The sequence below is a fragment of the Eublepharis macularius genome, chromosome 17, assembly GCF_028583425.1.
Source record: "Eublepharis macularius isolate TG4126 chromosome 17, MPM_Emac_v1.0, whole genome shotgun sequence".
NCBI lineage: Eukaryota > Metazoa > Chordata > Lepidosauria > Squamata > Eublepharidae > Eublepharis > Eublepharis macularius.
In genome coordinates this window covers 23,002,967-23,017,126 of record NC_072806.1, presented here as the reverse complement: position 1 = coordinate 23,017,126, position 14,160 = coordinate 23,002,967, and positions in this window count along the sequence as shown.

Genomic DNA, 14,160 nt, shown 5'->3' with positions numbered 1-14,160 from the left:
CTTGCAACACTTCTTGATTGAAAAGATCTTTCATTCTATCATTTCATGGCATTTGTAAGCTGGTTTTAGAATTTAACATTTAGTGTTCTGTAACAGTAAAGAGTCTAGTTGCACCTTTAAGACTAACTAACTTTATTGTAGCATAAGCATTCGAGAACCACAGCTCTCTTTGCATTTGACACTGTACTATTTTGCAAGTACAGACTAACACGGCTAACTCCTCTGGATATGAGAGGATGGTGATGGACCCATGAAGAAATTGTGCCGGGGCCTTGTAGCAACACATGCAAAGTGCCTGCATTTTCTTACCACTTGCCAATTTTCCTGAATCCTCTGGATCAGTATTCTGTATTGTTATTGCTGCCCTGACCTGAATAGCTAGCTTGATCTCCCCAGATCCTGGAAGCTAAGCAGGGTTGGCCCTGATTCATACTTGGACAGGAGACCACCAAGGAAATCCAGAGTCGCTATGTAGAAGCAGGCAATGGCAAACCACCTCTGAATGTCTCTCGCCTTGAAAACTCTACCAACTCTCTCGCCTTGAAAACTCTACCAAGTTGGTTGCGACTTGACAGCAGTTTCCACCACCAATGTTATCACGGCTTTGTGGCCTTTAACTGACGTTTTATAATTCTGGATATTCTGTTGCTATTTCCAGCTTGGTTTTACTGTTAAGTTTTAGCACTGCCTTTTAATGCTACTGTAGATTGCTTTTATTTGTTTTACCTTCTGGATTTTATTTTATTTGGAAACAGCCTGAAACATGTTTTGGAGAGTGTGGAGTATCAATAAATACCCGTGCTAAAGATTGCATTTGATCTGATCCATCAGGGCTTTCCTTATGTTCTTATAAACCAGATTTTATCTGTGAAAACTCTGATGAAATTATAACAGGAAAACATATGAATTTATCATTGTGCCAAAAGAACAGGACAAGGCAAGAAAGCTTCTCCTGAAAATATATCTTCTGTTTGCTTCTCTCTCTAAGTAAATAGTACATATCCCATGTCTTGATTGCAGAAGGACAGATGGTTTTTGACCTTAGGGCAGGGTCAAGCCAAAGACAAGATGAAGAATTATTCACCATCTTTTTTGTCAATAAACAAAAGGCTTGCCGATATATTGATTTTGCACTGCTTAGGAAGGACGGATGGAGGATGTAGGGGGGTAGGGAAGTAGTTGAGGAAGGAATTTCTCATTAAGACATTTATGGGAAAAGAGTGTGTGTGGTAGGGGGGAGTATTATTTTTTAAAAAGTGCCTGGCCAGGCATTTCTGGCCAGGACCCTGGATGAGAAGAACGGTTCTTTCAAAGATATAGTCACTTCCTCACAGGATTAGTGTTGATTAGTGCGTTACGGTGCTTTGTTGTTAATTAATGACACCGAACTGAGCCTGGCTTTCTGAGATCCATATTGTCAATAACAGCAGATAAACAAAATGTTTGTCGTTATAGTGAGAGGTGGGAATGGGGACAGATTCTGCAAGCCTCCAACATTTCACAAATGGAAATAGAGACATTTGTTTTGTGGACTTGGAACCTCATAATTTTTTCTTATTGTTAGGGTTGCCAACTCCAGGTTGGGAAATTCTTAGAGCTTGGGGAGGGTGGGATTTGGGAGGTGAGGAACCTCAGCAGGGTATAATGCCATAGAGTCCACGGTCCAAAGCAGTCACTTTCTCCAGGGGAACTGATCTCTGGAGATCGGGCTCAGTAATTTCAGTAGATCTCCAGGTCCCACCTGGAGGCTGGCAACCCTATCAAACCTTCTTTGCTCTGTACTCTTGAACACTGCCTGCTGTATGTTGAATTATTTTCATCATCGCGGCTTTCCAGCTGAAGTCTATACAGATTTAGTGCTACAAGGTGCTTTAGTGTCCATGTGCAAGTATTTTATCATTACTTTAAAATACTGGTTGGCTGTTCTCACCATAAAATTCTTGAAGTACATGTGCTGGAGTGGCACGGAGGGCAATCTAAACTCCCCTCTGTCTGGAGATCAGGGGGCGGGGCCACTGGTCATGTGACCATTTTCAAGAGGTTCCGGGACTCCGTTCCACCGCGTCCCAGCTGAAAAAAAGCCCTGGCTGTAGCGTCAAGGCTCCTTCCATCCCCCTCAAGGCCAGATGGAGTGAGACGAGTGACTCCACCTGTTCCTTGATGGGGTGTGCATGGAGAAAGGCTCATCACAGCTTCTGCCTGGCTCATGCTTGCCTGCGTTCTGCAGATTGGGGACCACTAGATTGCAGCAGTGGCAGCTCCTCCTCCCCTCGTGGGGCCACCACCAATGGTGGCAGCGGCTCCAACTCACGATTCATGGGGCCACCCGAGGGTCAGGGCAGCCCCAGTGGGTAGGCAGTCCTTAGGCCTCCAACCCTCCAGGACTTTCCCCAGTGGCCATAATGGCCAGTCAGCCCCTGCCTGCTTTAATTGTGATTGTGAGGATGCACGAAGAAATTCATACGGATTCAGCCATCACAAGCCTGTTTGACCCTGAGAGACTGAAGGAGGGGACTGAATTCTGATGAATGACAAGGCTGGTATACACTAGAGGGAGCACATGGACAGCATTTTTAAAAGGTGTGTCTAAAATCTCTCCCCCTCCCAACCCAGACAAAACAGAATAAAAATGTTGTTGGTGATGTATCAAGGGCACAAACCAGAAACGGGGGACAGACCTTGTTAAATAGGGATAACTGAAGCACATCAGCCTTCATGCTGTTAAGATCCTAGATGGAGTCTGACACATTGCTTGGCATATAATATGACCGAAAACGAGGTGGAAACCCACACCAGACATAATCAATATGTACAATTTTATGAATTAATAAATGCAAAGTGCTAAGTGCTGATATATATAAATGCAGTGCTGATATATATAAATACAATATGAATACAGTTCTACACAATAGGTAAAAGGTAAAGGTAGTCCCCTGTGCAAGCACCGAGTCCTTACTGACCCATAGGGGGACGTCACATCACGACCTTTTCTTGGAAAACTTTTTTTATGGGGTTGTTTGCCATTGCCTTCCTATTTGAATCCGGCTTCCGCCAGGATCGAACTCAGGTTGTGAGCAGAGCTTGGGCTGCAGTACTGCAGCTTACCACTCTGTGCCACGGGGCTCTATAATTCTACACAATAAATATCTAGAAATCCTACAAAATATCCACAATCCACAATAATGATGATCAAACTGACAGCCAAAAAAGTCCCTTCATAGTCAGTCAATGGAGAGTTTGTTGTAAATTATTTCTTTCTTTCTCTCTGCAGGTACATGAAGACGAGTCGTTCCCGAAGGAAACCAGTGCTTCAGTGGGTAAGTATCCAACCAGATTATATTAACCGCTTGGTTTTTTCTATTGCAGGTGGAGCCGGAATCAGGGGGGGGGAAGATCCCCCACACCTTGTTTTTGATTTGCTTAACTGGGAGAGCTTCTTTGTCAGTTGTTTACTGGAGTTGGCATATAATATGTGCACACAAATGGATGAGCAACACTGGATGTTACTTCAGAAACCAAAGGCCGTTCTGTCTGGTTCTCAAATTGCAATGCCTTACAAAGCTTACTTACCCGGGGGGGGAGGGATTAAGCAAAATAAATGCAAATATGCACCATGTGTATGAACATAAGAAGAGCCCTCCTGGGTCAGACTAGTGGTCCATCTAATCCAGCATCCTATCCCACAAAATGGCCAATCAGTTGCCCTTGAAGGCCAACAAACTGGCCATAGAGGCCAGGGCACTGTGCGGAAGTTGCCTTCTTGCACTGGATTTCACAGGTTGACTCCTTCTGAGTATGGAGGTTCCCTTTACTCATTATGGCTTGTAGACTTATCCGCTATGAATCTATCTAACCCCTTTTAAAGCCATCCGTGTAACTGATGCTGATTGCAGAATCCAGCTTTCTTAATGTGGAATTTCAGTTCCTGGGTGGTTGCTATTCTTTTCTCGTTTCCTTTTTCACTGGGAGCTGGGGTGCTGCTCCTACAACCTGATTGCCTTCTAGCCATGATGAGAAAGTCTGGAGTTCACTCATGGTGCCCCCCCCCATGCTATTGTGCTGTATGCACCCCAAACAGGAGAAGTGGGAGTAGGTGCCGAGGTGGATAGTCATGGCAACAAAATCAGCAGTTCCCTGCATCGAATGTGGCTAGTTGGGCCATAAAGCACCCAGCAGTACAGACGCTGAGAAGAATAACTTAACTAAATATGGAAGAGGAGTCTTCTCATGGGAGCAGCAAGGAGCAGGGGGGAAGGCAGTAAGGAGAAGGTCAGACTGGGGGGGGGTGATTCTTCTGAATTTGACTCTATAGCCCTGTCCGTAACAGCAATTTCCCCATTCCCTGCTGGTACTTCACAGGCCACTGGGAGGAAAGGAGGGGAAGCACTGAACTGGTGTGTGATGTCACTTCTGGTGTAAAATTGGAAGTGACATCATGACTTGGCTGAACCATAAAGTTTTGGTTGAATTCTAGAGCATTGCCCTGACATCATTATTAGGGATGTATGTTTGGATATTTCTGGTCTGAATATATATCCAAAAAAATCTTATTGGTATTTTTTCAGATGTAGTCAGTTGTCGGGATGGTATTTGGTATCTTTCAGGATACAGGATACCAGTTCCTGAATTTTTCAGGAACATATGGGAATATTCAGGGCCAGTATTTTAAGGCTCCCTGGATGTTTTTTCTTCAATTTTACAGAGCTTCTATGTCAGGGTCTTTTTGCTAGGTCTTGATGTTGGCTTGCAGAGTTGGTTTGGCTGGGATTCTCTGGTTTGACATTGGTTGTGTTGGGCTTGCCACATTAACTGGTGAATCCGCTGAGATTCTCTGGTTTGGCATTGGTTCTATTGCATTGGGAGGCTTTTGGCTGGCAGTTGCTTACTCTTCTGTTTTTGGCTATTAGCTAAGCATGGACTTTCCCCCCATAGGAAACAATGAAGACAGACAGTGCAGTGCTAAGCAGAGTTACTCCAGTCTAAGCCCATTGCAATCAATAGGCTTAGAATGGAGTGGCTATGTTTAGGATTTCTCTGAAAGAGGATTGCTAGGGGCACCCTGTTCAAGGTTCTGTAGAATTTGACTTTTGAGCCAATCTACTTTAAATTGGGACGGGGGAATCTTTAGTGGGCAGTCCGGACTAGGGTCTCTGAAATGTTGGTGTCATTTGCTTGAAAAGCAACACTCCAGCATCTGCAGAAAGATTCCTCATAAGGAACAATGGACCTCAAAATTTCAGAATTTCAAAAAAACAACAACCCAAATCTGAATACCAAAAGAGTAATGGGGGACTTGTATCACCAAGAATACTGGTATTTATGCCCTTCTCCAAATCCCAATATAACCATTTGTTTTCAGGTACACATCCCTAGTCATGACATCACTTCTAGGTTTGCTCCAGAAGTGACATCATGCACTGATGCGATGCCAGTGCACCTATCCTTGCCCCTGGAATTCCCTCCAGTCAGTTGCTAGCTGTGGCTGGCAAGCCCATTAGTCTTCCTTAAGTCTTCCTTAAGAAGTTGATATGACACAATGAGACTAGAACCTGGAAGATCTAGGCTCAGCTCCCCACTCAACATGAAATGCATTGGCTAATATTGGGCACTCCCTTGGCCTGACCTACCTCATTAGGATTCTGGGAAGATAAAATGCAGTGGAGTGGGGGGGGGCGCAAATCCTGTATATATAACCATGTGCTCTTTGGAGAAAGGATAGTATAAAAAAGGAACGAAGGAACGAAGGAACAAACGGATGAAAGAACGATGAATGAACGAACGAACAAACGAACTCAGAGCCCTAATTACTGTATGGCCACCATAAGGAACTGCCAGATGGGGCAAGGACTGTATGTGGGAGGGAATGAATCTGTGCACTTACCAGGACGAAGAGCCCCGTGGCACAGAGTGGTAAGCTGCAGTCCCAAGCTCTGCTCACAACCTGAGTTCGATCCTGATGGAAGCCGGGTTCAGGTAGCCGGCTCAAGGTTGACTCAGCCTTCCATCCTTCCGAGGTCGGTAAAATGAGTGCCCAGTTTCCTGGGGGGTAAAGTGTAGATGACTGGGGAAGGCAATGGCAAACCACCCCGTAACAAAAAGTCTGCCAAGAAAACGAAATGACACGATGTCCCCCATGGGTCAGTAATGACTTGGTGCTTGCACCTTTACCTTTTTACCGGGACCTCAGTAAAATTTGCACCGAGCAGCTATCTTGGGTGTGCATGACTTGTTAGGGCCAAGCAGGTCCTAGATCCAAAGTACTCTCCACATAGAAGCAGAAAAAGACCAGCCCTGCCTAAGCCATGGGAAGCCCTGCAGCTGCCAGCATGGTAAATGTACACAGAGCAATGAAGTAAGAAACCAGAGCAAACATTCCACATGATTTTGAAGAAGACAAGGGACTCAACAACAGCCCCCCCCCAAAAACTGCCCTCTGTTTCTTGCAATGCTGTGCCAGAAGCTTGCCTTTTGCTCTCTCCAAGGGCAGCGATACTGGCACAAGAACTGCTTTACAAGATCAGACAAAGGGTCCATCCCGTTCAACCTGCCAATGGCCTGCTGGCTGCCCTTGAACAACATATAATCCGTGATGGAAACTACCATTCCCTGTTGCTTTCCTCCCATATTTCATATCCTAAGGTACACTGCCTCTGAAAACAGAAGCTCTGTTTAACTCGACAGTCCCTCTAGCACAGCATCTTGTTTCCAAAAGTCGTCAGACAGGTGCTTCAAGGAAGCCTTGAAGAAAAACATTAAGGAGGCTATCTGCTTCCTCCTAGCAACAGTTACGAAGATAAATTTCTTTGGGAAAGGGAGGCTCCATCTGACCCTTATGTGCAATAGCCACCAAAAGACCCAACTTCCAGCAATTTATAAATGCGTCCGGTGCAATCCATCTTTCATTTGAGATGAGCTTGCTCAGCTCTTACCAGAATGAGGCTGTTCTGTTTTAATTCCCATGCTGAGATTAACACCAGAGGCTGTAGTAGTGAGGCATAGAAATCCCCTTTCTTTTAAGCAGGCAACGACTTGACAAAGACATAGCTCTTTTGAACAAGATTACAATAAAGGTTTTTTTTAAAAAATACAATAAAATGTAATTTATATCCTCGTCCCATTTGTTAGCCCATCTGACAATCATCCCTTCCTCCTGACAGCTCTAAACTTCTGCTTAACACATGGTGATCATAAATATTACCAGCTAGAACATAGCAATTTAATACTTACCAAATGTATTTCTAAAATATTACTGCAGATTTAAAACCTTGAATTTTAACCAGATGTGTTTCCAGGGAGCTGGCGCAGGTTAGCAGGGCTGCTGTTTCATTTTGGTTGTTGTTATAATTGGAATGTTGCCACATAATGTATTATACTTAAAATGAGATGGTCCATGTTTAAGCACCTACCTCCATTGGACTTTATGGGCGGTGGGTTGGATGTACACTAAGCATGCACCAAAGATTTATGAGAATCAGCATATTCTCCAATCATACCCATGTAATAGGAACTGTGTCCACGCTCATGATGTATGCTGAATTTTTCTTTTTAGCATTGTCTGTCAACTAGAGAACTATCTGACTCAACAAAAGCTTATACCCTGACATTTTTTGTTAGTCTGTAAGGTGCTATTGGACTTGAATTTTGTGTCAACTAGAGGTGGTCGACCTTCCCTATTATTTCTCTGAATACTTCTGTCTTGTCCAAAAGCAAATTGCATTTGTAAAAAGTATGTAATTTTTGCAAAGACAAGATTTCCTGAATGTTGGGTGCTGGTTCACATCCCAGGACAAGTGGCTGTTGTCTTCCATTCTGACCCCTTGCTATTGTGCATGGGGAATGAGCTGTTGGTTTTGCTGATTCTTGTTCCTGGAGTCTGTTCAGCTAATGACAGGCTTGCTATTGCACTCATCGCTGGACTATTGAGCACTTAGCTTCTCAGTCTTCTGCATGGGGTCAACCCACTTACTACTGCTTACCCTTGTTTTCCGTCACAATGCTGATTAATTTGATGTTATGCAGGGCACCTGGCTGTTGCACAAAGGCTCGACTATTTCACTTCCTTCCCCATTCTGTGTAAATGACTTAAATGTGCAAGAACTTATGAAATGTACCGCTGTTTTAATAATTTTGCCCCTTGAAACCTTTGCTTTGTTTGAGATCCTTCTCTGCCCCTACAACTACTTTTGCTTTTGGCCTCAGGAGTAAAAAAACAGGAATATCCCTGTTTTTAGTTGAGACCAGTTAACCACACTCCATGCTCACTTAAGCCTGCTGATCATCCTATACAGACAGTGGTACTCACTCTGCAGCTCATAAAGAGCCACATTCACAATTACCAACATCCAAAAGAGCCATATTGACTTCCGTCTGCAGTATGGTGCCTGCACATAAGCCCTGAGTCAAGTTTGGTCTGGGACTAGCCGTGGCCCATGGCTCGGAGGCAAAGTGCCACCAACAGCTTGCCACTAACAGCCATGTGGTTTTCTCAGATCAGTGAATCTGCAGGAATTTCAAGCATCTGAGAGCTGAACTACATGTGTAGAGGACATAATTGCACTTAAATGTGTTTCCCCCATTACTTTCCTGTTCACTCGCACACTCCTGCCACACAGCAGTCGATCCCATGTATGGACTTTTCCATTTAGTGTACAGGGATGGCTCCTGGTTCTTGTGAACCCCTGGGTGACTTCAGCAAGGAGCTCCCCTGAACTGACTTGGAGCATGTGCCAGGAAGAGAAAAGGCACAGACATCAAAGAAAGAATTACTCAAGAAGTTGCCTTATAGTAGCCCTGTTCACTAATCACAGTGAATGTACATATGATCTGCATAAAATGTACACTTGATTGTTCCTTATACATGCATAGAGTAATTCTCATGTTGCAACTGAGTACTAGTCCCTAGTTATATTTGTAAAGTGAACATGCGTTGACTCTTTCTTACAAGCAGGTGTACAAATGTACAGGCAGGTTGGCATGTGCATTCATTATAACATATTTACAAGCTATTGAGTTGGACCTTTGGTCTATCAAGGTCTGTTTTGCCTACTTGGACTGGCAGTGTCTCTCCAGGGTCTCTCAAGTTCAGGCCTTTCACATCACCTACTACCGAATAATTTGTTTAAACCGGAGGTGCCAGAGATTGAACCCGGGACCTTCTGCATGCAAAGCACATGCTCTACCACTGTGCCACAGCCTCTCCCTAAAACTGAGATTCCCTCCCGCTTGATGTAGGGGTTGTCAAGATCAGAGGCAGTGGGCAAAATTAGCATATCATTGGTGGTCAATGCGCCCTTTTAATGGATCTAGCCACCAGCCTTCCTGCACCACCCCTGGAACCAGTCATTTAGGTACATTTTTAGTAGCATGAGGATTTGGGGATTGTGTTTTAATGTCTAATATTTCATAGCCAAGGAAAGGGACCTGCTTATATATTTGCAATGCTTCTCTTCTCCCGCGAGCTCCCTCTGCAACTATTACAGATCGCTGAAGGCTTTTCTCCATCAGCAACATACTGGATTCATTTACTCTGCAGCAGCCCGTCCAGAGCTGATTTATAAGACAAGAGGGTGCTTGTTCTTTGGATTAAAAAGATATATTTGAAAAAAAATATCATCATCCTATAATATTGTAACAGCAGCTGGGGCTGGCTGTTCCTTTGTTAGACAGATTGCTGGCTAATAATCCAGGCTGGTGTTTGATGTTTCATCAATGAAAAGAGAAGAGGACATGATCGCCGGATACTTAGGGATCTTTCTTCAGTGCCAAGGGTGAGATACCCACCAGAGCTTGGAAAAGGTCATTCTCTTCTACAGCACTTTTTTTCTGGGGAAAGAGGTGGTGGAACTCAGTGGGGTTGCCCTCGGAGAAAATGGTCACATGGCTGGTGGCCCCGCCCCCTGATCTCCAGACAGAGGGGAGTTTAGATTGCCCTCTGCGCCGCTCAGTGGCGCAGAGGGCAATCTCAACTCTCCTCTGTCTGGAGATCAGGGGGCGGGGCCACCAGCCATGTGACCATTTTCAAGAGGTTCCGGAACTCCGTTCCCCCGCGTTCCCCCTGAAAAAAAGCCCTGCTCTTCTAGCAGGGAGGGCAGATCAGGAGGACTTTGCTGCCAACTGCCAACATCTTCGCTGTGTTTTGTTTGCTCTTCCTGTCTCAGGTATCTATCTTGAGCTTGACAGGTGGCATAAGCCTTTGGGAATCAAGGGCCAAAGAGCTCTTGGCTGTTAACCTGTGGCTCATGCCCTGTGGCTTTGGACAACTGAAGCGCTGGATTCCAGACCAACTGCAAGATAGAGTTTATTCTGTTCGTCTTATAAAGATGATATTTCTCTTATTGTATCTGATTATGTTTTTATTTGTTGTCAGCAGCTTTCTTTTCCCTTAGGGAGAAAAGCGGCCAATAAATAGACTAACTGAAATATACTCATCGAAAGGAGAAATGCAGAAACACAGGCACCTCCCCCTGCCCGGAGCAATCTGCACTTGTGGGAGAGAAAATTTTGTGTGTGTGTGTTCGCGCACGCGCGTGCGTGCGTGCATAAATTGCAAACCTCAGCAATGCTGCCCATGGACCTTCTCACTTCTTGAGAATCAGGCAGCACATACTTATCTGTCACCGTACTTAGCGATTCAAAATGCCATAGTGTTCATTCGCCACATTTATCTACATGTGTGAAAGAGACAAGATTAATCCCCAGACACAGAGAGCAGCAATGCTCTCCTATGCAAACATACCCCCTTCTAAGTCCGTTGAAGTCAAGGGGCTTAGAAAGGTGTAACTGTGCTTAGGACTGCCCTGTTAACATCTAAAACCAGAGCTGGGAGTGGGGGTAAGGGGAACCCTGAAGAAAAGCATCTGTAGCAATTCACGCAGAGAAATTTTTACTAAAACATCAGTAAAATCTTCTGAGAAGGGAAAATAGAGGCATTTATTATCAGGGAGAGGCAGTTCTTCCCAGGTAAATAAGGATCCTTGGAGCACATGCTTATACGCATGCATAATCTATGTATGACAAGCAGTGTATTGCTCCAGCTGAAATGTGCAGGGCAAATGAAACATGAAGGAAACCAAATATGGAGACTGAACACAGTGCTATCGTAATAGAGCCTGAAATACAACCACAGAAACCTTGGCCATGGTTTTAAACGCACTGATTCAATAGAAAGGTTGGTATTGATTTCGCAAGCAGCAGTATGAATAATCCCTTTTTGAAAGTTTACATAAATAAAAACCAAGGGCTGAATTTGTTGAAACGCCCATTTATACATTATCTATGAGGCATGGCTAAAAGTAAAAACCAAGAGGGTTGGGGTGCGGGTGGTGCCTACAGAAAAGCAAAGTGACTGCTTCACCTTTTGCTTCTTTGAAACTTTCCCGTACACAAAACATTTTGAATCGTCACAATACGAAATCCTCCAGACTCTGTCAGCCTGCTCTAGTCGATGAACTGCAGAAGGTCCTTTATCTTACTTACATAACCTATTTATTTTACTTTTATTGGCATTCCAACCCACTCCATACTGACAACATGACATCTATAATATCTTTACTACTCTACCTTACCCATCCTTATTCTTGGCCATCATAAAACCATCAAATCTTTACTGACTGACCTTATGCCAGTCATCCTCTTATTCCCAGCTGGGTCTGATGTCGTACAGTCCGCCCTCCAAAGCAGCCATTTTCTCCAGGGGAACTGACCTTTGTAGCATAGAGATCTGTTGTAATTCCAGGAGCTCTCCAGGCCCTGCCTGGAGGTTGGCTACCCTACATGGTTCCCATTCCCAATTCTCAAAAATTCTAGAGGGGCACATGGGCTCAGTGAGACTGGGGCCCCCCGGTTTACAGACCATGCAAAAAAAAAAAGCAGTCAAAGATTGAGTTTGATTAAAAATTGTTATCATTCATTTAAACATTGTTAGTAAAGAAATAGCCTGCTCTCATCGTATCTTGGAAACGAAGCAAGGTCAGTATTTGGATGGGAGAACCCCACAGAAGATGGGTTGCTCTGCACAAACCACCTCTGCTCCTCACTTGGCGTGAAAGCCCCTTGCTTTTGGGGTTGCTATAAGTCACTTGTGACTTGATGGCACCTGGACACGCATACACACACACACACACAGTGAAGAAATTCCCCCCCAAAAGTATACAAGGAAAAAAATCAACAAGATTTGAGGACCGAGTAGAACAATCCTAAGCAGTATATTCAGCAGGCCTTACTCTCAAGAAAGTGTTTTTAGGTTTGTACGTTGTTAATTAATGTAGGATGTTTATAGTGCAACCCCAAGAAGATTCCTGGGAGAAATCCCCAATAAGTAATAATACAACACTGACTTTGTTCACTTCTCTGAGTGAGGCACTAATCTGTCCAGAACAGTGGAATATAAGCACAGTTATTATTATAAGTAGACTTCTGTAGGATTCTACATAGACCTGTTTAGGATCGCACTGCTAGTGACAATCCAGACCTAACCCAACACTAGCACCGGGTTAGTTTGGCATCCTAAGCTCTTTTGAGAGGGGGCTGAGGATTGGCCTCTTAGAATATCAATAAAAGGGATCTGGTTCTATTTTTATCCTGCCTGTTAGCTAAAAATAGGTTCCAAAAATGATGCATGGGAATTGAAATCAAATAGAAATGACACAAAGTTCAGTACAAAATGTTCCTTGGGGACAGGATTTTCTGCTGAGCTGGATGCCTTTCTGCTTCCTGCCCTTCCTCTGATGGCCTCATCAATGGTGGCTTATGCATTGGGGATTTTTTTCCTCTAAATTTCAGTCATATAAGAATTCCCTGTAATTGGGAATTAAATGGGATCTTAATTCCATCTCCCAAGGAAACCTGATCCACCTTTATGCATAGCAGGGCCTACTTGGTGGCTGCTCCTGAGCTCCAGAATGCCCTCTGCCATCAAAACTGCTTTGCTCCATTTTAGAGACACTTTATAGGAGCTTGAAAACCTCATATTTTTAAGCTGCTGGTCACTGCTTCCTGATCTTTTAGGAGTACAATCCTAAACACACTTTCTAAGTCAATTGAACTCAATGGGTTTAGATTTTAGAAGGCTGTAATTCTACTTAGAATTGCACTAGAGGGCTATGTGTGTATTATGCAGCTGATTTTAATGCTGTACTTATTCTTTTTCTGTACATGGCTTTGAAATGTCTGAAAAGTGCCTTAGACATTTCATAAATAAGCATAAATAAATCACAAACAGCAATTTTTAGATTGCTATCTCCCTAAGCCTATTAGGTATTTGTTTTGTAGTCTGAATCACAGACTCGTATCAGAAGAATCTCATGCTTCGTCTAATACAACTCCTTGCAATAACACAATTTCTAGGATTCAGTAATACTTGATGGATGATCAAACACATCTCATCTTAAAAACTTTCAGGAAAACTGATTCAGCTACATTCTTGAACAATGTGTTCTGTTGCTCAACAATCCTTACACCCCAAAATATTTCTTGGTATTGGTCACAGGTCTTTGATGCTGCAACTGAAAGGATGATTGGCACATTCAGAAAAATTATATGGTACAGCCCTCATGAGGCTGTACCACAGGCGAATTGCATATTAAAATGCTACTCCTTGTTAAACCCCCCTGGAGTCAGAAACCTAGCATGTCAAGGGGGATGGTTCTCCCCTGGAGATAAGTTTTTCTATATCTGGGGAGCATCCATGTGATTTCCTACCTATTTTAGCAGGCCCATGCTCCATTCTTCCAAACTTACAGCTTGGCTTCTACATTGTCTTCCTGCAGAGATCCAGCTAAACAGAGACCAGGGATGGGATTCAAATCTGGTTAAATGAATAAATAAAACAAACCACCTCTGATGTTCCTATAACTCACAGAAGAGCAGGCTGGGCATGCAGACGAACAATGCAATCCTAAGCAGAGTTACTCCAGTTTAAGCCCATTGACTTCAATGGTCTTAAACTGGGGTAACTCTGCTTAGGATTGCTCTGTAAGGAAACCCAGAGACTGTAAGCTGCTGGACTGGTCCACAGGATTTTTAAAAAGTTACATAATACCTTTTATTAAGAACAATCAAAATATCATAATGCAAAGTGCAAGCTTTTTAGTTTTCCAGCACTCTTCATCAGAGTGGATGCTCAGTATAAACTCCGCTGGTCAGAGCTCCAGAATGCTTTTT